Source organism: Spinacia oleracea, chromosome 3 (assembly GCF_020520425.1).
Source record: "Spinacia oleracea cultivar Varoflay chromosome 3, BTI_SOV_V1, whole genome shotgun sequence".
Lineage (NCBI taxonomy): Eukaryota > Viridiplantae > Streptophyta > Magnoliopsida > Caryophyllales > Amaranthaceae > Spinacia > Spinacia oleracea.
The window spans coordinates 6,525,618-6,549,744 of NC_079489.1; the positions used below are offsets into that span (position 1 = coordinate 6,525,618).

The window sequence follows — 24,127 nt, forward strand, 5'->3', positions numbered from 1 at the left end:
ACTATACATTAATGGATCACAAGTTATACAAATAGCTACCTAGATCTGTGTTTGGTACTGATCTGTTGGAGTGGCAGTGGGTTATTACTATTAGTTACTATTCTGCAGATTCTCTCATGCTCACAGTTTTGTTTAATTATTTAATCGAGCAATAGTCTAAACTGATATGTGCATTGTCTTGGATGATTGAAAGAGTGTCTCACTCTAAAAAATAAAACTGTCTTTGATCTCGACTTGATGATGATATGTTTTGATGCCTATACAGATAATGTAATGCTTGTCAAAGTTTAACTACCTAAAGAGTTGGTAAATGGAGAAATAATATGTTAAGACTTTGATTGCTTAGTTTAATTGTCAATTACTGAGATGCATTTTATTTTGGTTCTCCACCATTGTCAGCTTTGAGAATATTTCGAGCATGCAAAGGAAGGAAGCTGGAGTTTCAAGACTGATGACTGCACACAAGTGGAACAATGGGAGAACCAAAGGGGATGATTTTAACAAGTGAAGCTTCACAAAAGAGGTTTATTCAGTACAATAGGATAGAAAAATTTCCCTCGTTTTTGAGACTTCACAAGTTGGATATATAATTTCTAATGTTCTCACAAGTAATACAGATTTATATTGTTAAGCTTAAATTTTTAGATTTATGGATGTGATCAATCGTGAATAAATTATCTGTATTTGAGTGTAATATTTTGTTTTTCTTAAATTTAAAAGGGGGTAAATATGTCAGCATAAATAATTTTTTTTAAATCCAAAATTATCAAAGAGACCCGTTAGGTGAGATAGTGGGTCTCTAGTAAATCATCTTTTTTTAATAAAAACATGACAAAGAGACCCGTTAGGTGAAATAGGGGATCTGAATTTGTTGAATAAAAAAATATTAAAAATATCAAAGAGACCCATTTTCTTAAATATGGGGTCTGAATTTTAGTTACAAAAGACCCCATATCTCTAATAGGGGGTCTCTTCCCCTTCTATATTATTTTTTATATGGTTGACACAAGAGACCCCTTTTCTTAAATAACGGGTCTCTTGTTTTTAACAAACAGACCCCCTCTTGATGAGGGGGTCTCTTTATAAAAGAGACCCCCCTATCTAGAGACCCCCCATATGGGGTCTCTTAGGCCATTTTGGATGGGTCTCTTTGCCCATTTTTGTAGTAGTGTCGATAAAAACATGTACCATTTCGTTAAAAAGAGTATCATTTCATTAAAAACAAAGTACCATTTCGATTAAAACATGTACCATTTCATTGATTTTTTGTTCAGCCTGCGATTTTGACTTCCTCGTAGTTATTACGGCTCATTCCAATTCGCACCCAAAATTAAACAATGAACTCAATATTGTATAGACTGCTGCTTAAGGGGTACAAACAAGATTATGAATATTATTTGCATTACTTCGTATTAGTTTGGTATATGAATAAAATAATACGAAGTAGCTTTTCTTGAAATGACAGTACATCAAAACGATAGTTTTTGGATAAGATCCTCTTCACACTAATTTATCGTAAATCTATATAATCTAATACTCCGTAATACATGAGTACATGACTGGTCATATGGGAAATCAAAATTAACATATCTTAATTTTTTTTTAATAGGTAAGAAGAAGGGACCTTAATTGAACCAGCATCTAGCATAGGTTAACCAGCCCAGCTCCGCAGGTCATCGCTTGAGCCACTCCCAAGCATTTCGCAGTTGATGGGGCTCGAACTTGTGACCTCCAAATCACAAGGTGAGTTCCCCCACCAACTCCACCAACTTATGTTAGGTTAACATATCTTAATTATTATCGTCCAATTTTGTAAGCATTTTCTTGCATGGATAAGTATGTCTTTACTTCTAACTAAAGCAAAGTTACGGGAAGTGATAAATCCAAGGAAAATTTTACTTCTTCCAAGGAAATCCACATTTTTTTAAAGGTGATTTCCTTGGAAGAAGTGAAATTCTTCTTTGGATTTATCATTTCCCCAAAGTTACCACTTGCTTAATTATTAATAAGTGCCTTGAGTTGTTTCGCTTGTGATGCATCCTTGGATTGAACTATATAATCTGGAAAATCTGTGGGACAAAGAGAAGAATCAGACAATTAATCAATAAATAGTAAACCCCATCACCATGTGAACTTAATTAGCAACAATTAACAAAAACGGCGTTAGGGATTTCTTTTTTCATAAGAAAACAAGACTTTTTGAGGTGCTGATTCTCTTATTATCTGATTTCTTTTCTCCACTTTTCCTGGATTGGCTTAATTAAGCACATGTTTCATGTTCGTACTATGATTAATTTCCAAGCAATTTTAGTGACAAAATCTAATGCTATTATCAGAGCTATAAAAAAATGAATAAAAGCTATGTTATTGTCTGATTTGATCAAGTAATTGATTAGATTAGCTATTTGTGTTTAGATTTTGACAGCATTCAGTTGTTCCCTCCGTCTCTAAATAATAATAAAATTAAAATTAATAAAACTATGTTATTGTTTGATTTTATTAAGTAATTGATTGGATTACCTATTTGTGTTTAGATTTTGACAACAATCAATTGTTCCCTCCATCTCTAAATAATACTACGTTGACAACTCGTTGAATAACTTCGAAAACGTTTGATCTAACCCCAAAATTAACATTATTTTTTCAATCTGATCGACTTTCTTTGTCTTAAGGTGAGTCTTTAGATAAGTCTCATACTAGACTCTTATTAAGTATAAAAAAATACTCAACGGAGTCTGAAGGTGAGTTAATTTGTAAATTACAAATTCCACACAAGACTCATTTGGCGGGACCAATCAAGTGAGTTTGTCAAATAAAAGATACTAGTACACTTTTTTAGGTGTGTAGGGAGTATAGGGTGAATCTGAGATGAATATAGGTATAAAAAATTAAAAACAGTCTTGGGTAAGTCCGGAGAATAAAATAGATAAATATTAGTGAAAATCTGATATAACAGAGTGACTAAACTTTTTGGTTGAATATGGGGATAAACTCACCCTAAGACGGAGAACAATCTTGCCCTTCCAAATCTTTTTTTTAAAAAAAACGTTTTTATTTCTCCCGATTATGATAGGGAGTAGTACACTAATACAGGACAGCAGTGTCAAGAAATCCTACAGCAACATATCTAATACAAGCCTCATTGCACATTCACCATTTTATTCTGCAAAACTAAGTTTCTCTCATAAACAAACAAGGCCTCAAGAATGCAGGCATTTACTTACTGACATAGCTAAAGACACGCCGAGATTTACAACATTCCAGAAGCTTCCTTGTCTAGAAACCATTTCAGGTCTCCTTCTTGAGGTGAAACCATTTGAACAGGCAACAACATATCAGAACTCTGATCTCCACTCAGTGCAGTCTTCACTACAGAAGCTTTTCCACTCCCGCAGACTACAAGTGCGATGTTAGCTGAGGAATTGATTACAGGGAAGGTGAAAGTGATTCTCTTTGGTGGTGGTTTTGGGGAGTCGTTGATGAAGGTAACCCATCTCTGATTCTCCTTGAGAAGAGGGTGACCTGGGAATAAAGATGCCACGTGTCCATCTGGACCCATACCGAGTAGCATCACGTCAAATTTAGGAAAACTGGTTGTCGGCGATGTTGCTAGTATATTTGTCTGTACCAGTTTATTGAGAGTAACTTCGTAGTCATCAGCTGCAACTTCAGCTGAGAGTGTGTCACTGATGGCATGTACATTCTCAGGGGGGATAGCTACCTGAAAAAACAGAAAGAAAGAAAGAAAGATTACACTTTTGTCAATCATATTTCAAAACCCGGTCCTTTTCTTTATGTGTTCATGATTTCTCTAGCAAGGCATCACTACTAGGAGTTTATTTATAAATTAAAATCATCAGTAATTACTGTGTCTGGAAGTTTATGTCAAATCAAGAAGGAAAAAAAAAGGAAGAAAATGTATCATAATCAGTTTTATAAGGTTCAATCATAATTTTCTTCTCTTGGCTCTGCAACAAATTGGTAGCCTCGGGCTCTCGGCACATGTCTTTAATCATCTTTTATGATTGATTATTCTGAGTTCATTCTTACTGATATATTCCTTCCTAACTGTAAAAATTTCATGGAAGATCCATTTATATTGCCTACTTGCCTTTCCCCTCATATACAACAAGGTAGCTATACACAACATCTATCTGAACTTGCTTAAGATGTCGATATTTTCCTCCCAAACTACCATCTATATTTTATGAATTGTGATTGATTAATTGTGAGTTCAGTTTTGTTAACATATTCATACCTCATTGGAAAATTTCCATGGAAAATTCATATACGTTGCCTTTCCCCTCGTATACAACAAGATCGCTAAACAAGGCCAAACTACCATCTATCTGAACTTGCTTAAGATGTCAATATGTTCCTCCCAAAACCAATAAAAAAGGTAGTATAAAAAGACTACATTAAGGTACTCCTGAGTCCCTCATTGTTTGCCCCATTGGGGTTGACATAAAGAAAAGTAGAGAGAAATTACTTATCATAGAGAAATGGAGCAAATCTTTAGGGACATCTCAAAAAGGTATATGGGGAAAACATTTCGGGACAGATGCCGGAGGGAGCCTAAATTTTCATCGGATTTGAGTAAATGGAACAAGTGTGTGACTGCCTGTTTCTGTTTCTTTTTTCCCTTTTTATTTCTGATTTCCCATTAATGTTCTTCTGCTCTTTCCTCCTCTTCCCCTGCTCCCTCTTTAATTCTTATACCTCACCAATGCTCCTTTTTTTTCCAACTTGCCTCATCACTCACCTCATCACACCACTCCCTCAAGAATTCACAAGAAATAAATTTAAGCAACGAAGCTCTTGACATGCATCACACTGGCCATTGCCACTAACCCTTCTTCAAAAACACAACCTAGAAATAGGTTCTGCCAGAATTGTCAGATCAAGAGCAAAGAACTGCATGATTATCCTATTTTCAGAGGGAACTAAAGTAGAAAGAGAATCTGATTGATTTTTTAAAAATAAATTAGTATATTTGAATTCTGGACAACTTGTAAGAACGAGAAATGAAAGAATTCCAGGTAGCAAGCAGTAAATATGTTAAACCACCGTGAAATAGAGTGGCAACCAATCAATGCCTATTCAATTCCAACCGTCAGATGCTGCTTGGTATCTGCAACCTCTCTCCTACCTTCCCTCTCTTCTTCGGTTACGAAATCAAAATTTTAGCTGCTTAGATTCTAAATTTCTAAAAAATCTACTATCGAGTTGAGAAACTAAGTTGGTGCCTTTTGATTGCTCACCTGGTGTTGCTTTAAAATGGATTTTGTGCATGAATGGGAGTAGGGAAAGAGGAGGAAGGAGCAGGGGAATATTGATGGTAAACATATTCAGAGTAAGTATATGGTTCATCAGGCTGCAAGTGTTGGTCTGTTAACCAAGGTTGTACCCTTTATAGTTGATAACAAAACCAAGGTCAAAATTACTACCTAGGAAAGAATATAGAATCATGTAATATATTCTGATGGCAGCACTAAAACTCCAGCGTTCTCAACTTATTTGGTTTTGCCTTCATTAGTGGAATAAGTTAGATCCACAATCACTTTTCAAAGGCAAGCTGTTGACAATCAAGTTTTTGTGATCTCACTCTCTGTTCATAATCCTAGCTTTCTAAGGTGTACAACTTGTGTGATGACGAGCCATATCAAAGCAAATTCTCTCTGGCACAAGATAACTTGCCAGTGTCACCAGATGGTTAAAGTTACTATGGTAAGGAATTGGCATTGGTGAGGCTATAATTCATCAAACTAGAAAGTTTCAAATAAGCTCCTTGGTTAGGAACTTTAGGAACAAGCGTGACAGAAGTAACGGTTCTACCCTCATTCCAGCGAGGAGCGACTGATTGGTGCTCCACTTAGGGGGGAAAAAAAAGGAAACAGCTTCTTAGTTTTGTCTTTGCTAAAATTGCTTTAGCGACTTCATATCCTGGCCTTGCGCCCTTAGGAAAGTCAGCAGTCCTCTTGAACAAACTTTAGTTACACTACATCTCAGAATTAATGTAAAACAAGCTTAATCCTTCTCACTTTAGTACATGATCAACGATCTAATAGCAAAGAAAAAGTCAATTGGGATAACCTCAACCAATACAAATAGAATTCAGGAGAAACCTCAACGGTTACTTTAGTACTACCTCCGTTTCACAATACATGCAACATTTCTCATTTGGGCATTATTTATCAACAAACTTTGACAATCTTTCTTTCACCATTATGTAAGAAAAAACATAGTCAAGTGAGATCTTGTTAAAGTCGTATCAATAAGAGGATTCCAAATATCAACTTTTTATAATGTTTTACTTATACGCAATTAGAGATATTAATGTCCAAACTTCAAAGAAGCGTGTTGGAACACGTAAAAAAGAAATGTTGCATGTATTGTGAAACGGAGGTAGTATATGCCTAAGAATTCAATGGTACGAGAAATATCATGACTCGTAAGCGATAAGAGTAAGGAAGTTTGAGGGATGATGAAAGGATCAAAGTGTTATCATCTACCAAACATTTGTCGCGAAGACGTTGAATTCATTCAATTCATCTTATACAAAAGTAATGCACCTAAGTGCACTCCAATACTCAATACAGCTAAGAGCCTAAGAGTATACAAGTCACAAGTATGTCTAGGCCTCTAGCAAAGGCAAAAACAAAAACTGAAGGAGGAAACGTTGTAGCAAATAGCAATAGGCTTTTGTTTGTGCAGTATGCGACCATAAATTTGAAGGTCTCGAGAGAGGAACAACAAATTTCAGCTGGACAAAAATATGAAGCACTCCTTACCATCAAAGATAAGAACATGATAATTGATAACCAGTAGTTGATTGAACTTCAGAATAGCCCCTCAAAAAAATTATGCGACAAAAATATGACCTCTACCTTAGTTAACCATGGCTTTGTCAGATTAGTCCGTATGTGCTAATTCAGCTTCTCATTCGACTTTGACTCCTCGACTCCACAAGAGACAGCCAAGTTGGCATGCACATATCAGCATATTTCTCATGGTTTTTCCTCGTTCAATCCATTGTGAATAACTTGGGTCGAAAAGGTGCTTTAATACTATGTGAAGTGTAAACCTCTAACTTTAACTTAGTTTCGAGACAACTGTTAAGTTAAATTCTGTATATAAGCAAGTAGATTTGATAGGACACTTAGCTTAATCATTCTTTTACATCGCCATCGGTTAGAATTCCATTTCTATCTCCCCCTACAACTTCTTTGTTCTCCTCCTCTCCCCGTATCTCAGCAATCTAAAAACCTTATTATCCATGGCGAAAAATCATAACGATTGATTCTAATTACAGCAGCAGCACTGGGAAATCAGCACATAAAGCTCAGACTTTTGACATGAACTGGCAAATATTTGCAATGCTCAATCATTCAGCTAAGTTGTTCTAATCAACAATACAATACTCACAATAATCAAACAAAACATACATCACAATCATTCAATTAATATAAACATTGATCAAAATAATCAAAATAAAAAACATACCTTTGACAAGAAACCATCAAAGGCAAGCTTGTAGTTGCTATCTGGGTGATCCTTAGGAACAACCCTCTCATCAACCCAAAACATATGCCATCTTGACCAACCAATTGAATCCACGTATGGTGCCTCAACCAATTTCCTATATCCCAAAAAAAAAAAAAAAAAAAAAACCCATCAAACTAAACATCACCATATAAACACAAAAATCAAAATCAAAACCCATAAAAAGTCAAAGCATCTACCTGAGAGACTTGATGAGAGACCCCCCAGAAACGACAACAGTAAAAGCGCCTCTTTCTTTGATAAATTTCTCTGATAAATTGGCCGTGAACTTTGCCAATTCAATCGCAACTTGTTCTTCAGAATCGAAGATGTTCACATTGGGAGATTTCGCCATTGTAGCTTTTGCTGTAAATTTTAAGGAATTGGGAAATTTCTTTGGACTTGTAGGAGGTAATCTGAGAGTAAAGTTTGAAGATTTAGTGAAAGAAATTTGTGGGGTTTTGAGGAATTGATTATTAGTTCGTGAGAAGAACTTGTTTGGGGTTGTTGTCGTTGTTGAGTGGGAGAGTAGTGTGTGGAATGAGGAAGATGCCATTTTCCGAACCTAACTTTGTGTCTGTTGACTACTCGACTATTGTACGCAACTACTCCGCATGAAAACGACGCAGTTCGAGTCGTTCGACTATTGTTTTTGTTGGAGTTGCAAACTCATTTAGAAAATACTTGTTCGGGCTTGGTTTGAACTGGCTCGTTTGCATTCGAGTTCGATATTTAAATCGAACGAGATTTAAACGAGCTTTAACTTCTTTTTACGAAGATAAAAGAGAACCTTAAGTAGGTACCCCGTAAAAATAATTAATTAGACTTTACGATAATAAAGAATAGTACTCCGTATATCCTAATTAATTATCATATTTCTAGGGAAACATATAGTTTCACATTGTTTTATTAAATACGAAGTATACGAGTCGAACACTTGAACATAATGGCGTTCGAGTAAAGCTTGTTTAATAAACACGCCTTGAGTAATTAGTGTTGATTAAAAAAGTAAATGGATAGGTTAAGTAAAAAGTAATTAGTGTTTATAAAAAGTAGATGGGCAGGTTAAGTAAAAAGTAATTAGTGTTGATTAAAAAAAGTACTCCCTTCGTTTCATTTTGTTTGTTACGTATTCCTATTAAGATGTTTCATAATGTTTGTTACGTGGGAGAATCTTTCCTTTTATAAATTTATTATACTGTCATTTTTTGTGCCAACTTTTAATTTTAATTGGTCCTATTTTTCAACTCATTAAATTTCTTTACAATTTCTCAAGTATGTTAAGTTAGCAATCTGTGTACTTCTCCATTATTGGTTAATTTTGATAAATAAAACAATCTTATTGGTTCGTTGTAATGATTAGTAGATTGAAATTTTATATTTTTTAATAAATAAAAAAGAATTTTTATTATACGTTAATAAACGTGTAAAAGTCCAAACGTAACAAACAAAAAGAAACAGAGGGAGTAGATGGATTAGGTAAAGTAAAAAGTAATTAGTGTTTATTAAAAAAGTAGATGGACAAGTGAAGTAAAAAAGTTAGATTCCGATGCCGGGAATCGAACCCGGGTCTCCTGGGTGAAAGCCAGATATCCTAACCGCTGGACGACATCGGAATTTGATGCTTATCATCTTTTAATGGTACCTATAACAATTGAAGTAATATAATAAGATATGTTAATGCATGTAATCCAAATCAGCTAGGAAAATGTATAATGTCTTTGATTTTATATTGAGAATATTTTTTATAATCAATATGGAGTATAAAATTTTACATGATACATATACGATTAATTTTCATAATCAATACGGAGTATAAAATTATTGCGAATCACACTAATATTATTATGGACCAGGTTCACACAAGCATAATCCAACTTAGTAATACTCATACAGTCAATGGAGTATCTTCTATATGGCCCGAGTGAGGCTTGACTCTCCCGGATAGAAATTTACGTAACGTAGTGTAGTTTTAGTTTCAACCTTCCCTAAAATTTGAGTATAGTTGCAAACATTCATACAGACATGCTTAATTACTCTACTGCCCATCCATAAAAATGTAAAATTATTCAAGATCCGCCACAGCATACAATCATACGTCATGATAACTTATCACCTGAAAGTCTGAAATTAAATTATACATCAAACATTAGTTGCTAATAACCCTCATTGGCCCTCATGCCAGTATGCAGACACATCAAGTTTATTCAATTCTCTAGTGATGATGCTCATATATAGCTCATTTTACAACCATACAATAATTAAAGGCACACAAATCCTCACAATAGGAGTTATTCATACATGATCTACAACAAAGAGGCAGCTTCTTTATCTAAAAACCAACTCATCTCCACTTCAGGGGAAACCATCTGAGCAGGCAGAACATCAGTAGTACTCTTGTCGCCGAGCACCTTCTTAACCGCATTGACCTCACCAGTCCCGCAAACCACAAGAGCAATGTACGCGGAAGAATTGATAACGGGAAAGGTGAAAGTGATTCGTTCTGGTGGTGGTTTTGGTGAGTCTGTAATGAAAGTAACCCATTTCTTATTCTCCTTAACAAGAGGGTGACCGGGAAACAAAGACGCAACATGTCCGTCTGGACCCATTCCTAGAAGCATAAGGTCGAATTTCGGGAAACATGTACATTTTGATGTTGATGTTGATATCACGTTGTTTTGGACGAGTTTTCTTATACGTGTTTCGTAATCTTCTGCTGCTCCTTCTGGGGAGAGGGAGTCGTTAATGGCGTAAACTTGCCCAATTAGGATTGGTACCTGCAAAAAATCAGGGTATGATTGAATGTATGATACATAGCCACATGATAATATGAATGTACCAATCACTAAAACGAATTTGAACTACTCCAATGTAAGATGTCTAAGAACTAAAAACGTACCCAGCTTCAAATCATTGTGATTGTCCATTTGATTTTTTGTTACAGTTGTTGTCTTGTTGAGTTAGAGGAGTAGTGATAAGTCACTAATAACAACTGAAAACTGATTTTGACACATCTTATATTGATTGAGGCACACTGCCTTCTGAGTGGAGCACGCAAAACTGTGTCTCACAATGGGTGTGCCAAAATCATTTCCCGCAATAACTGTATGTATGTTCTGTATATACAGATTGTGATGTTCCATTGTCAAAAACTCCGAAACAAAGTCCTTCAAGAAAAAAAGAAAAGTAACTCCGAAACAATGATCCCAAATTATTCCTATATTGCTCACATAAACCAACTACTCCATAATTGCTTGTAGATACTTCGTAGCTTGATTGGCATTGTAACATGATGGATAAAAATTTAACAGCAGGTAAAGTTTGTGACCCTCATATTGTCAGAGTCAACCAAACATTTTGCGAGTAAAATTTGAATTGTTTGATTGAATCGAAAAGGGACAATGAAATCATAAACTATACAGAGTATGTATCTAAACTCGTGAAAGACTGATCAACATGAACCAACCAATTGATTGTAAATAGCTTGATTGGTATTGCAACATGATGGATAACAAGTTAAGATAAAAAGAACACATCAATCGTGAAAATTGGCGACCCTCTCATTAATTTACTCGGCTCCCTTACAAAGGAGGCCGAATCACCCTCACGGTCAACCAAACATTTTGCAAAGAAAATCCAAATTATTAATCAACAAAAGGACCGATGTCGTGTACACAACAACAACAACAACAACAAGTGAGAACAATGACATCATTAATAGACCTGGTTATTGGACAGAGTAGCCAACTGGATAGAGTTTGGGTCAAGTTAATAGGGTTCTTATTGGACAAGTTCATTATTAGACAAGGTCAATATAGGGCCAAACTTATAACACAATAATTTTGAAAAGTAAATTAGTTACCGTATAAAAAAATTATATGGATAGCTAATTGTATTCCTATACAAACGCTCTTTTCTTTTTCATTTTTTCTTGTTCGTTTATGACCCGCCCACTATCGCGCGTTGTTGATCCGCCTACTATTAACCCGCTAAAACTGACCCTTTCACTACCCAAATCACTACTGACCCGCACCAATCCTGACCCGACCCGCCTAATAACCAGGTCTAATCATAAATATACATATTATCTACCTAAACTCATGAAACTACGAAATGAGGAAGTCTTGGACAATAATGCGTCCAAAATGGACGCATACAACCTCAATTGATATTGATTTCTAGTATGTTGGGACACCAATAACCCACTAAATTTGTACCAATAGAGGCTGTTTGATATTGCTATAGCTCAACCTCCTAAGAAAGACACTCAACAAAACAACAAATAAAAATAAAAAGGCGGATTAATAAAATTAGAAAATTTAATACCTTAGACATAAAACCATCAAAGGCAAGCTTATAGTTACTGTCAGGATGATCTCTAGGAACAACCCTTTCATCAACCCAGAACACATGCCATTTTGACCAATCAATTGAATCCTGATATTCTAGTAGGAACACTTGACAAGAGGGGGGGTGAATTGTTTTCGTGAACTTAGGTTGTTCCTTTGCGGAATTTAGAAATTAAAGGAACAGCTATCAAATTAATACGAAGATTGTGAAAACTGAGGAAACTTCTTGATCCTTATCAAGAAGCAAAAACCTCAAACTCTTTTATATATTGTAATCGCTCGAATACAACACACTCAATAACTCGAGTTCCACTTGAACACGAGTTCCCCACTGCAATCCCCTTTGATTACAGTGCCTTGTTCCTTTCACACTCTTTTACTGACTTGACTCTAAGTCACTTTAGGATCACTCAACCCTTGTACCCCAAATTACAACTCGATGTATTTGAAACTTCTAGTAATCAATAAAGCTTATGAATAATACAGAAACTCTAGGAACACGCTCTTTTGTAAACTGACTTTTGATAAAACTCTTAAGCTCTTTAGAAATATTGTGCGTTGTCAGTTGTGATTTGAGAAATGAAAAACCTTTTCCTTTTATAGAAGAACTTTCTTGGTCAGTTTCCCATGTTCCCCTCAACGGCCACTAACAGTTACTAGGAGCAGTAACGTGCACGTTGATTGAGAGAAACAGGGAGACTTCTTCAAACCACTTTTAACACGTTCAATTTTAGAGGAAATAGTGGGAGTAGTTTTAGGAACAAGTAGAAACCTTTTCTTAGAAAACAAGGAATTCTAAATCAGAATCCAATGTTGATTTTCTCAAAATCGTTTTATTTATTTTCCAAAAGTTTTTCCTTTATAAAACTTTATTTTATTTACAAAAACTATTTTCTCAAACATATTAAAACACACGTGTTCCTTTTGTTCCATATTATGCATAAACGTTATTAAAATACTTACATAAAATCTAAACATAAACTCATATGTTGTAGCTTCTATGTTGGCACCTTTTGAAGCATCACTTGAATGCTTCATGCATTGTTCCTTCTCCGGAACTTTGATGATCTTCATATTATATGAGGAGCACCCTTAATAACTTGCCTAGGATCAGTCGTTGAGGATCAGCCTGCTTTAGGAGCAACCGTCTTTGGGAACAGCCGTCTTGGGAACAGCCATCTTAGGAACAGCCGTTGTGGGAACAGCCGTCGTGGGAACAGCCGTCGTGGGAACAGCCGTCGTGGGAACAGCCGTCGTGGGAACAGCCGTCTTAGGAACAGCTGTTCCCGCTGTCTTGGGAACAGCTGTTCCCGCTGTCTTGGGAACAGCTGTTCCTGCTGTCTCGGGAACAACTGTCTTGGGAACAACCTTCATATGCAGACTTGATCGATTCTTTAGGAATTCCATGCATTGCTTAGTGTTTGTTCCACATGCTTAGTTTGTCCTACTCAGGCACCCCCTAACTTAGCATTCCAAAAACACACTTAAACAACGATTAGGAAGTTTGCGTTGTCATCATCAAAACTCAGAATCAACAATATTCCCCCTTTTTGGTGATGACAACATAAGCAAACTTTTACCAAAAAAAATCGAACTTATTTGCAATCCTAAACAAGTTTTTTAAAACTCAAAAATGGAAATGAAAAAATTTACGAAAGAAAAAAAAAAATAAAAAAAAAATAAAAGAAAAACAAATTGAAACCTTAAGACAAAAACTTACAGCAGCGAGAAGTGAGGTAATGAGGGACATGGAGATAGGTAAGATCAAGTTAAAACAAAGTTTGCATTCTTTTCCCCCTGTTGGCATTAACAAAAAGAGAAAATACAAGGCAATAATATAATATTCATAGCGCCCCACGATCAACGTTTGGCAAACTAAGTTAGCCTCAAAGTCAAGTCTCAACATGCATAATTAATTGTAAGCTTAATATAGAACAAAAGAATTCAACCAATTTTTAGAGATGCAAGCTTTAGGTTCCACAGTGTCTAAAAAGATGATTCACCCAAACTGAGGATCACATAAAAAATAAAAAAAATAAAAAATATTGTTCCAAACAAATAAAAAACCAATGTAACAATCAAATAGCGGATCAGGTTTAGGGGTAAAGGATTTATTTTTCAAGCTTTTGTAGAATAGTGGACGAGCTCGTAGTCACTTAAGCATTGAGTTGATGCAGACCGGATCCCATCTCCTTAATCACTGAAACTAAGGCACCCACCTGTGACTGCAATTCACTGATCCTGGCATCTGTACCTTCCTGGACAGCTAACATTCTAGCCACCCTTTCCTGAAGTTCACTGACCTGCTCCTTGAGTTCCGAAATCGAGGGATCCTTCTGTGATCCCAAAGAATTAGAGGAGCTAACAAATGAGCTAAAACCACCAAAACCAGAAAAACCAAGAGGAACAGCTGTGGGTGGAGGAACAAGTGCTACATTAGGCTTAGGAACAACATCTATAGGTTTGGATGCCTGTTCCTTTTCCTGTATAATTATATCCTCCTCACCTTGTTCCCCCTCATCATCCTCATCATCACCAGAAATTTCAACATAAGCAGGAGGACGAATTAAAGTTGGTCCTTTGGTAGCAATTCTTGTACTCTTTCTCACACTCGGAGGTGGTTTTGAAGCACCCTTGACTACCTTCTTCTCTTTTACCTGCCTCACCACCTTTCTCATCTTTTTAACTACCCCTGACTCTTCTTCTTCCTCATCACTATCCGACATTCTCCAGTTTAATTTACCGTCCGCAACCTCCAATTTTAAGTAAAATAACAAATCATGCTGTAAAATTTGTTCTGACTTTACTTTTACTTCAACATATTCACTGAGATCAACAGAAAAGCTTTTAAACACCTCAGTCATTAAAGATCCATAACCCAGCTTACAGTTAGTTTCAATACAGTGGGTCATGTGTTTAATCATTAGGGCAGGGAAGTTGATTGGAATTTTGTGGGCTAGACAATACATTAGGGAGGCATCATACAAACTGGCTAAGGTTCTTTTGTGTAGTCTAGGAACAATGCCTCTCCTAACAATATTAAACAGGAGTTTTTGGGTTGGGGAAAGGAACAAGTCTTGATGAGTAATAGAACTTATCTTATAATCACCTCCAATCAATTCAACAAATATATCATTAGTAATCACCCCAATTTGAATTGTATCCGATTTTCCTTTCACATACTGGTCATATCCTTCATTAGGAGCAAGAAATAATTTTGCAAGGTGTTCAGCATTAAAAGATATGGTTGTTCCATTCACAACACTTTTGCAAACTCCGTCCTCAAACCCAAAATTATTTCTAAATTCACACATCGCCATAGGAAAAATAGGATTTTTTGCAACAACACAGAATAAATTCATCCAATCTTGGTGCTCTAATAAATCAATTAAATCAGTAAACTGTGAGTCACACCATACCTTGTTAATCGCAAATCCCTCAACCAAATCTGCTTCCTTTACTGAGATTATTTTCCCCCTAAGATTTCGGCCACCGGACACCACTTCCGGCGACCGACCGCCGGTGTCTTCCCCCTGAGTCGACTCACTTCCCCTGTCCTCTTTGTCGTCCACGCCTACCAACCCGGAGGTCGAACACCGCTTCCCAGCCGCGGTTTGTCGGCCCTGCACCAGACGCGGAGGTCGTTGCTGTCGGCCAACGCTTTGTCCGCCCTGTACCGGATCTTCACCCGGCGAATCTGACTCGTCTCCTCTTGAGACCGAGTCCTCCGTCCCTTCATCGGCCGGTGCAGCAGTTATCGCATATGGTTTGCGACGGTTCGTGGGTCGTGGGTTGCTGGGTTCTTTAGATCCGAACCGGTTTTGCTTAGTACCGGATTTGCCCCCCTTTCCCGACCGTTTTCCGGCATACCCGGTGTCGAACCCAGAAGTAGCGACGCGGGTCGCGGGTTTTGAGATCCGTGGTTTCTTTGGGCGTGGTGCGACCACCGCGAAGGGATTCGGGTTAGGGTGTTCGAGGGTTGTCGCCGGCGAGGAGATCGGCCGGTTTGTGGCCGGAGTTAACCGACTCCTCGTCGGTATATGGGTGGTTAGGTTTCCGAACGGGTTGCTGTTTGGTGGTGAGTGTGGTTTCTCAGGGGTTTGGAGAGGAGAGGTTTCCATGGGAATTGGAGAATTGGGGTTTCCTTTTCTTTTGGTTGATAGATTGGTATTGTTACTGGTTTTCACCATTGTTTGTGAAGGGGTATGGATGGGTGGAGAATAAATTATTATTGAATTACCGGGAGGTGGGAATAATCGTGTATTTGTTGGTGTGGGGGATGAGTAGTTGAGATCCATTGGGATTGTTTCCATTGTTTTCTTAGATATTGGGAACAGGAAGAATTTGAGGATTAAGAAAATTTATGAGGTTTATGTATGTGGAAAAAAATCTGAAAAAGAAAAAAAAATCGGAAAAAGAAAAAAAAAAAAATTCGGAGAAAGGAAAAAAAAAATTCGAAAGGAAAAATAAAGAGAAAAAAAAAGAAAAAAAATTGATAACTGAAAAATAGGAGAGAATACAGGAAATATCATAACGGTGAATCTAGTTGTGGAACTTAATTTTGCATCTCGTATTATTGATTCATTCATTTCATCATGTATTATGCACTTTCATTATGTAGGTTGATCTCTAACGATGGTAAACTTCAGCTATGCTTTCGCACGTAAAATTATGAATATCTATTAAAGCCAGGCATTTAATATTAAAGTTTATACCTTTAGAGGATCTTCCTGCTTCCTTATCTTAGCTTGATCATTCCCAGTTCCAGTCTCATTTTCTCGTGCTTATCTCTGCTTAAAGGTTTAGTCAAGATATCTGCAATTTGATTTTCTGTTTGACAAAAATCCAACTTAATTAAACCTTTTTCTACATTATCCTTAAGAAAGTGGTGTCTAATGTGTATGTGCTTGACCCTGGAATGGTGAACTGGATCTTTAGAAATACATATTGCACTAGTATTATCACAATAAATCGGAACACAGTCATATATGATACCAAAATCCCTTAGCTGTTGCTTTATCCAAAGGATTTGAGAGCAACATGCAGCAGCAGCTACGTACTCAGCTTCAGCTGTGGATAAAGCAACAGTGTTTTGTTTCTTGGAACCCCAAGAAACCATGCAGGGACCTAAGAATTGAACCATACCTGATGTGCTTTTACGATTTACCAGATCACCAGCATAGTCAGCATCAGCATATCCTCTTAAGTCGAATGTTCCACTTCTTGGATAGAACAAACATAGATCGTCTGTTCCTTTGAGGTATCTGAGAATCCTCTTTACAGCAGTCATGTGAGACTCCTTTGGGTTTGACTGGAACCTTGCGCACAAGCCTACACTGAATGAGATGTCAGGTCTACTTGCAGTTAGGTAGAGCAGGGATCCAATCATCCCTCTGTATCTTGTTTGATTCACACTTGTTCCTCTGGGATCTTCGTCTAATCTTGTGGTTGTTCCCATTGGTGTGTGATTCACTTTGGCAGTTTCCATTTCGTACTTTTTGAGGAGTTCTTTCACGTATTTCTGTTGGTGGATCATGATTCCTTCTTTGGTTTGTTTGATTTGCAAACCGAGGAAGAAATTTAGTTCCCCCATCATACTCATTTCAAATTCGCTGCTCATTAAATTTGCAAATTCCTTGCATAAAATTTCGTTAGTTGCACCAAATAATATATCATCAACGTAAATTTGTACAACTAACAAGTCTGCTCCTTTTGATTTTAGAAATAAAGTTTTGTCAATTCTGCCTCGTTTAAAATCATTTTGCAAAAGGAATTTGGATAATCTATCATACCACGATCTAGGCGCTTGCTTCAATCCATAAAGAGCTTTATCAAGCTTATAGATGTGGTTGGGAAATTCAGGATTTTCGAAACCAGGAGGTTGTTCCACATAGACATCTTCTTCTAGAAAACCATTTAAAAAAGCACATTTGACGTCCATTTGGTACAGTTTAAAACCCATAAAAGCAGCAAAGGCAATCAAGATTCTTATAGCTTCTAATCTAGCAACAGGAGCAAAAGTTTCTTCGAAATCAATACCTTCCTGTTGATTGTAGCCTTTGACCACTAACCTTGCCTTGTTCCTTATGATTGTTGCATGTTCATCTTTCTTGTTCCGGAACACCCATTTCAGTCCTATCACTTTCTGGTGCTTAGGTTTGGGTTCCAGGTGCCACACCTTGTTCCTTTCGAACTCATTTAGCTCTTCTTGCATGGCTGTTATCCAATCAGCATCTTCCAGAGCTTCGGTGTGATTTCTTGGCTCTATTGTGGAAAGGAACGCATGAAAGGCACAAAAGTTTCTGAGTTGAGACCTTGTTTGAATTCCCTTTCTAATGTCGCTGACAATTAGTTTCATTGGATGGGAGCTTTGATGTTTCCATGGCTTAGGTTGAAATTGAGCCACGGGAACATCCAAGGTTGCTTCCGTCCTTTGAACGCCTTGATTATCTGCTTGTTCCTCTTGCATAGGAACACCTTGATTCTCTACTTGTTCCTCTTGCATGGGAACACCCTGATTTTCTACTTGTTCCTCTTGTATGGGAACACCCTGATTTTCTTCTACTTGTTCCTCTTGCATGGGAGCACCTTGATTTTCTGCTTGTTCCTCTTGCATGGGAACACCCTGATTTTCTGCTTGTTCCTCTGTTATGGGAATTCCTTGATCTTTCTTATGTGGTTCAGCTGGAGAATCTTCCTCATCATTATCTGTAAGGCGAATTAAACCAATATCGAAATTCTCCTGCTCCTGAACTTCATTAACATTGTTAGTTTCATCAAAAATAATGTGCACACTCTCTTCAACACTCATTGATCGCTTATTATAGACTCTGTAAGCTTTACTATTTGAGGCGTATCCTAGGAACACAACCTCATCACTTCTATCATCGAATTTCCCTAGGTTTCTTTTACCATTGTTATGGACAAAGCATTTACATCCAAAGGCTCTAAAGTAAGAGATATTAGGTGTTGTTCCTTTTAGTAGCTCATAGGGAGTCTTGTTTAATAAGGTTCTAATCATGACTCTATTGACAATATAACAAGCTGTATTTACTGCTTCTGCCCAAAAGTTCCTAGGTAAGGAACTAGCAATTAACATGGTTCTAGCCATGTCTTCCAAGGTTCTGTTTTTCCTTTCAACGACTCCATTTTGTTGTGGAGTCCTAGGAGCAGAGAGGTTATGATCCATACCTTGTTCCTTGCAGTATTCAGTGAACTTGTGATTTTCAAATTCAGTTCCATGATCTGACCTTATATGTATGAGTTGATAACCTGTGGTTCTTTGAATTTTCTTTGCAAAGGCAACAAACTCGTCAAAGGTTTCATCCTTGCTTGTTAGAAAAATAACCCAAGTGAAACGTGAGTAATCATCAACTATAACTAAGACATATCTTTTCCCACTTCTGCTTTGTATTCTCATAGGTCCGCACAAGTCCATATGGATGAGTTCCAATGGTTTTGTTGTGCTTACTATGTTTTTAGGCTTAAAAGAACTTCTGACATGTTTTCCTTTGGCACAGGCTTCACAAACTTTATCTTTAAGGAACTTGATAGAAGGTAGCCCTCTTACTAGTTCCTTTGATCTTAGTTTGTCAAGCAGTGAAAAGCTGGCATGTCCGAATCTTTTATGCCACAAAAGGGGATCTTCTTCAATGACACTTAGACAAGTTAAGTTGTTCCTTGGAATTTTGTTTAGATCCACAGTATATGTGTTCCCTTTTCGAGTTCCTTCCAAAATAACTTTCTTGCTGTCATTGTTTATAATTCGACAATTTTCTGAAGTAAAGCTTACCGAGTTTCCTTTATCACAAAATTGTGAGATGCTTAACAGACTATGCATCAATCCTTCTACAAGGAACACGTTGTCAATTGAATGGGAACTTGACCTTCCGACTTTTCCAATGGCAATGATTTCGCCCTTCTTGTTATCCCCGAAAGTCACAGTTCCTCCATCATAGGCCTCTAGTGAGAGAAATTTAGATTTGTCTCCTGTCATGTGTTTGGAACACCCGCTATCCAGATACCACGAGTTGTTCCCCCTCACTAGGACCTGCAAGAAAACTAATGCTTAGTTACAGGAACTCGGGTTTCCTCGAGTTCCTTTTCAACTACAAGATCAGCCTTTCTAACCCACATTTTCTTGACATAGTTTTCATTTTTTCGAACTTGTTCCTCTTTCTTGGTACATTCAGTTACAACGTGATCACCATTGCCGCAAAAGGAACAAGCCTTTACACTGGGTAGATCAACATAGTTTTTCTTCTTACTGTTGTTTTTAGAGTAAAAGCCCAGACCTTCAGTTCTTTTGGATTTGGCAGTCTCAATCCACTTAGGTGTTATTTTAGGAGATTGTTTCCAAGCGTTGACTAGAGCTAGTTCCTTTATCAATTTCTCCTTTTGTTCTTTCACAGTGATTAGCTCACTGTTTAATCTTTCTAGATCAACATTAAACACACCCATATTTATTTCAGTGGATCTAGTAGGGTCTAGACTTAAATTAAACAACTTGTATTGACTGAGTTCTACATTAAGAAGAATATTCTCATTTTTTACTCTTTCATAAGAGTCTTTAAGCGAGGTGTTCCTATCAAGCAACTCAAAGAACTTGCCCTGTATATCTGATCTGACATTAGTTAGGTAGGTCATATGTCCTTTACTGAGTTCTAAAGCTTTATCACTTTGTTCTTTTATTATACTAAGCTTCTTAAAATCATCTAGAGTTTCTATTAGTAATTCAATCAACCTATTCTTGGACAGAGTTTGAAGAGTTTTGGAGGTTACCTCATTTGAAGGATCTTTCCCTGTTCCTTCGATCTTTGCCATGAGGCACAGGTTGGCAGTTTCCTCCTCTGGTTGTTCCTCTTCATCCTCCGAGTCTGAGACTTCTCCCCAAGCTGCAATCATCGCCTTCTTGAGGTTTGGTTTTGAAAAGGTAGATCTGTTGAATCTTTCCTTAGGCTGTTCCTTCCCTTTGCCTTTTCCCTTTTCATTTTCCCACTGGGGGCATTCCCGGATTAGATGGTTAGGATCACCACACTTGAAGCATCCTTGATCAGATTTGGAACCATTTATTTTTCTTCCAGAATTTCTGCCTTTCTGATTTCCAGGTTTGAAGTTCCTGTAGAATCGTCTCATCCTTCTGACTAGCATGGCAGCTTCTTCTTCATCAGGTTCCGAATCCTCTTCATCCTCAGCCTTAAGAGCCAGGCCTCGGTTTTTGGAATTCTCGGGAACAGCTTTTCCCAGATGCAATTCATGGGTCATTAGGGATCCTGCCAACTGCTCAATGTTAAATTTTGTGAAATCCTTGGTTTCGAACAATGCAGTGACTTTGGTCCTCCATCGATCATCTTGAGGCATGCTTCTCAGAATTTTCCTAACCTGTTCATCAGAGGGAATAATTCTACCAAGAGAGACAAGTTCATTTGTGATGTTAGTGAAACGAGTGAACATTTCTTGAATTGTTTCTTTTGGTTGCATTTCAAAGCGTTCATATTTAGACATCAGTAAGTCAATTTTGGAACGTTTGACCTCATTTGTTCCTTCATGAGTTATTTGAAGGAGATCCCAGATTTGCTTTGCAGTCTTGCACCCCATGACTCTATTGTGTTCATGAGGTCCAAGGCCGCAATGCAAAATCTTAACTGCCAAAGCATTGATTTCGTATTTCTCAAAATCTTCTTTCGTAAATTCAGAAATAGGTTTAGGAACTACCTCATTTTCAGCATTGGTTTTTGTTACCTCGAAGTTACCGACTTCTATGACTCTCCAGACTTGATAGTTCTCAGCTTTGATGTAGATCTCCATCCTGTTCTTCCAATAAGTATAGAATTTCCCGTTGAACATTGGAGGTCTCTGAGTTGAATAACCTTCTTCGAGTTTCTCGTAAGTGTTCATGTTTGCCAGGAGCTTTTTCTCGACAGGGTTTCCTGTGTTTTTGTGAGAACCTGCTCTGATACCAACTGATATTCTAGTAGGAACACTTGACAAGAGGGGGGGTGAATTGTTTTCGTGAACTTAGGTTGTTCCTTTGCGGAATTTAGAAATTAAAGGAACAGCTATCAAATTAATACGAAGATTGTGAAAACTGAGGAAACTTCTTGATCCTTATCAAGAAGCAAAAACCTCAAACTCTTTTATATATTGTAATCGCTCGAATACAACACACTCAATAACTCGAGTTCCACTTGAACACGAGTTCCCCACTGCAATCCCCTTTGATTACAGTGCCTTGTTCCTTTCACACTCTTTTACTGACTTGACTCTAAGTCACTTTAGGATCACTCAACCCTTGTACCCCAAATTACAACTCGATGTATTTGAAACTTCTAGTAATCAATAAAGCTTATGAATAATACAGAAACTCTAGGAACACGCTCTTTTGTAAACTGACTTTTGATAAAACTCTTAAGCTCTTTAGAAATATTGTGCGTTGTCAGTTGTGATTTGAGAAATGAAAAACCTTTTCCTTTTATAGAAGAACTTTCTTGGTCAGTTTCCCATGTTCCCCTCAACGGCCACTAACAGTTACTAGGAGCAGTAACGTGCACGTTGATTGAGAGAAACAGGGAGACTTCTTCAAACCACTTTTAACACGTTCAATTTTAGAGGAAATAGTGGGAGTAGTTTTAGGAACAAGTAGAAACCTTTTCTTAGAAAACAAGGAATTCTAAATCAGAATCCAATGTTGATTTTCTCAAAATCGTTTTATTTATTTTCCAAAAGTTTTTCCTTTATAAAACTTTATTTTATTTACAAAAACTATTTTCTCAAACATATTAAAACACACGTGTTCCTTTTGTTCCATATTATGCATAAACGTTATTAAAATACTTACATAAAATCTAAACATAAACTCATACGTTGTAGCTTCTATGTTGGCACCTTTTGAAGCATCACTTGAATGCTTCATGCATTGTTCCTTCTCCGGAACTTTGATGATCTTCATATTATATGAGGAGCACCCTTAATAACTTGCCTAGGATCAGTCGTTGAGGATCAGCCTGCTTTAGGAGCAACCGTCTTTGGGAACAGCCGTCTTGGGAACAGCCATCTTAGGAACAGCCGTTGTGGGAACAGCCGTCGTGGGAACAGCCGTCGTGGGAACAGCCGTCGTGGGAACAGCCGTCTTAGGAACAGCTGTTCCCGCTGTCTTGGGAACAGCTGTTCCTGCTGTCTCGGGAACAACTGTCTTGGGAACAACCTTCATATGCAGACTTGATCGATTCTTTAGGAATTCCATGCATTGCTTAGTGTTTGTTCCACATGCTTAGTTTGTCCTACTCAGGCACTCCCTAACTTAGCATTCCAAAAACACACTTAAACAACGATTAGGAAGTTTGCGTTGTCATCATCAAAACTCAGAATCAACAAATCCAAATATGGTGCCTCCAACAATTTCCTGCATTTTTTTCAAAATAATCCCTTTAAAATATTCCCACTTTCCCAAAATTTCAGAATCAATTTTATTTTTATTTTTTTTGAAATGGAAGAATTACCTGAGACTGTTGATGAGGTATCCGCCGGAAAGAACAACAGTAAAAGCGCCCCTTTCTTTGACAAACTTATCAGACAAATTAGCGACGTATTTGGCTAATTCAGACGCAACTGTTTCTTCAGAGTCTAAGATGTTAACGTTGATGGTTTCATTGTGAGATTTCGCTTCTGCCATTGAAACTTTTTGGTCTGTGATTTTGAAAGATTGATATTTGGATTTTGATGATTTGGTGACAGAATATTAGTGGGTGTTTTAAAGAAGAGAGGGGTGATTGGGTGATTCTATTTTACGTCGTACGAATTGAGTAAGCGAGTGATTTCCTCGTGGTCTTTTGACTTTGTGACCTCTTACACGTTTGATATTGAAACTTGTCATTTTGGCAAAAATACACCGACCCATTTTATTTTCGGGAGTCTCTGTTTTGTTTACTCTATAATATTACTCCTTCTGTCTCGAAATACTCGATCCGGTTTGACCGACACAGAGTTTAAGGGATTTAAATTGACTTATTTAATTTAATAGGTAGTAGTTGATAATGGGGTATTATTTTAATGTAGTTAGTAGGAAATGTGTGAAGGGGTGGGTTTGGGGGGAGTAGGGGTTGAATTTTTAATTATTTTTTGTATGGAGTAGGGGTAGGTGGGTTAACAGTCCCGACCCTGAGGGTTGAATAGAGGGGCGGTCGCCCAGGGCCCCCGAAGGTAAAGGGCCCCAAACTATATAATTCAGCTATATGTTA

At 37.3% G+C, this 24,127-nt stretch overlaps 1 non-coding gene and 1 pseudogene across 1 annotated transcript; both read right to left on the reverse strand.

The window, feature by feature from the left end:
- Window positions 1–2,909: 2,909 nt before the first annotated feature.
- On the reverse strand, window positions 2,910–23,651 carry LOC110783177 (probable 6-phosphogluconolactonase 3, chloroplastic; annotated as a pseudogene).
- Window positions 9,087–9,158, reverse strand: TRNAE-UUC (transfer RNA glutamic acid (anticodon UUC)). The gene has a single exon. It is a non-coding gene; the product is annotated as a tRNA-Glu (tRNA).
- Window positions 23,652–24,127: the final 476 nt, after the last annotated feature.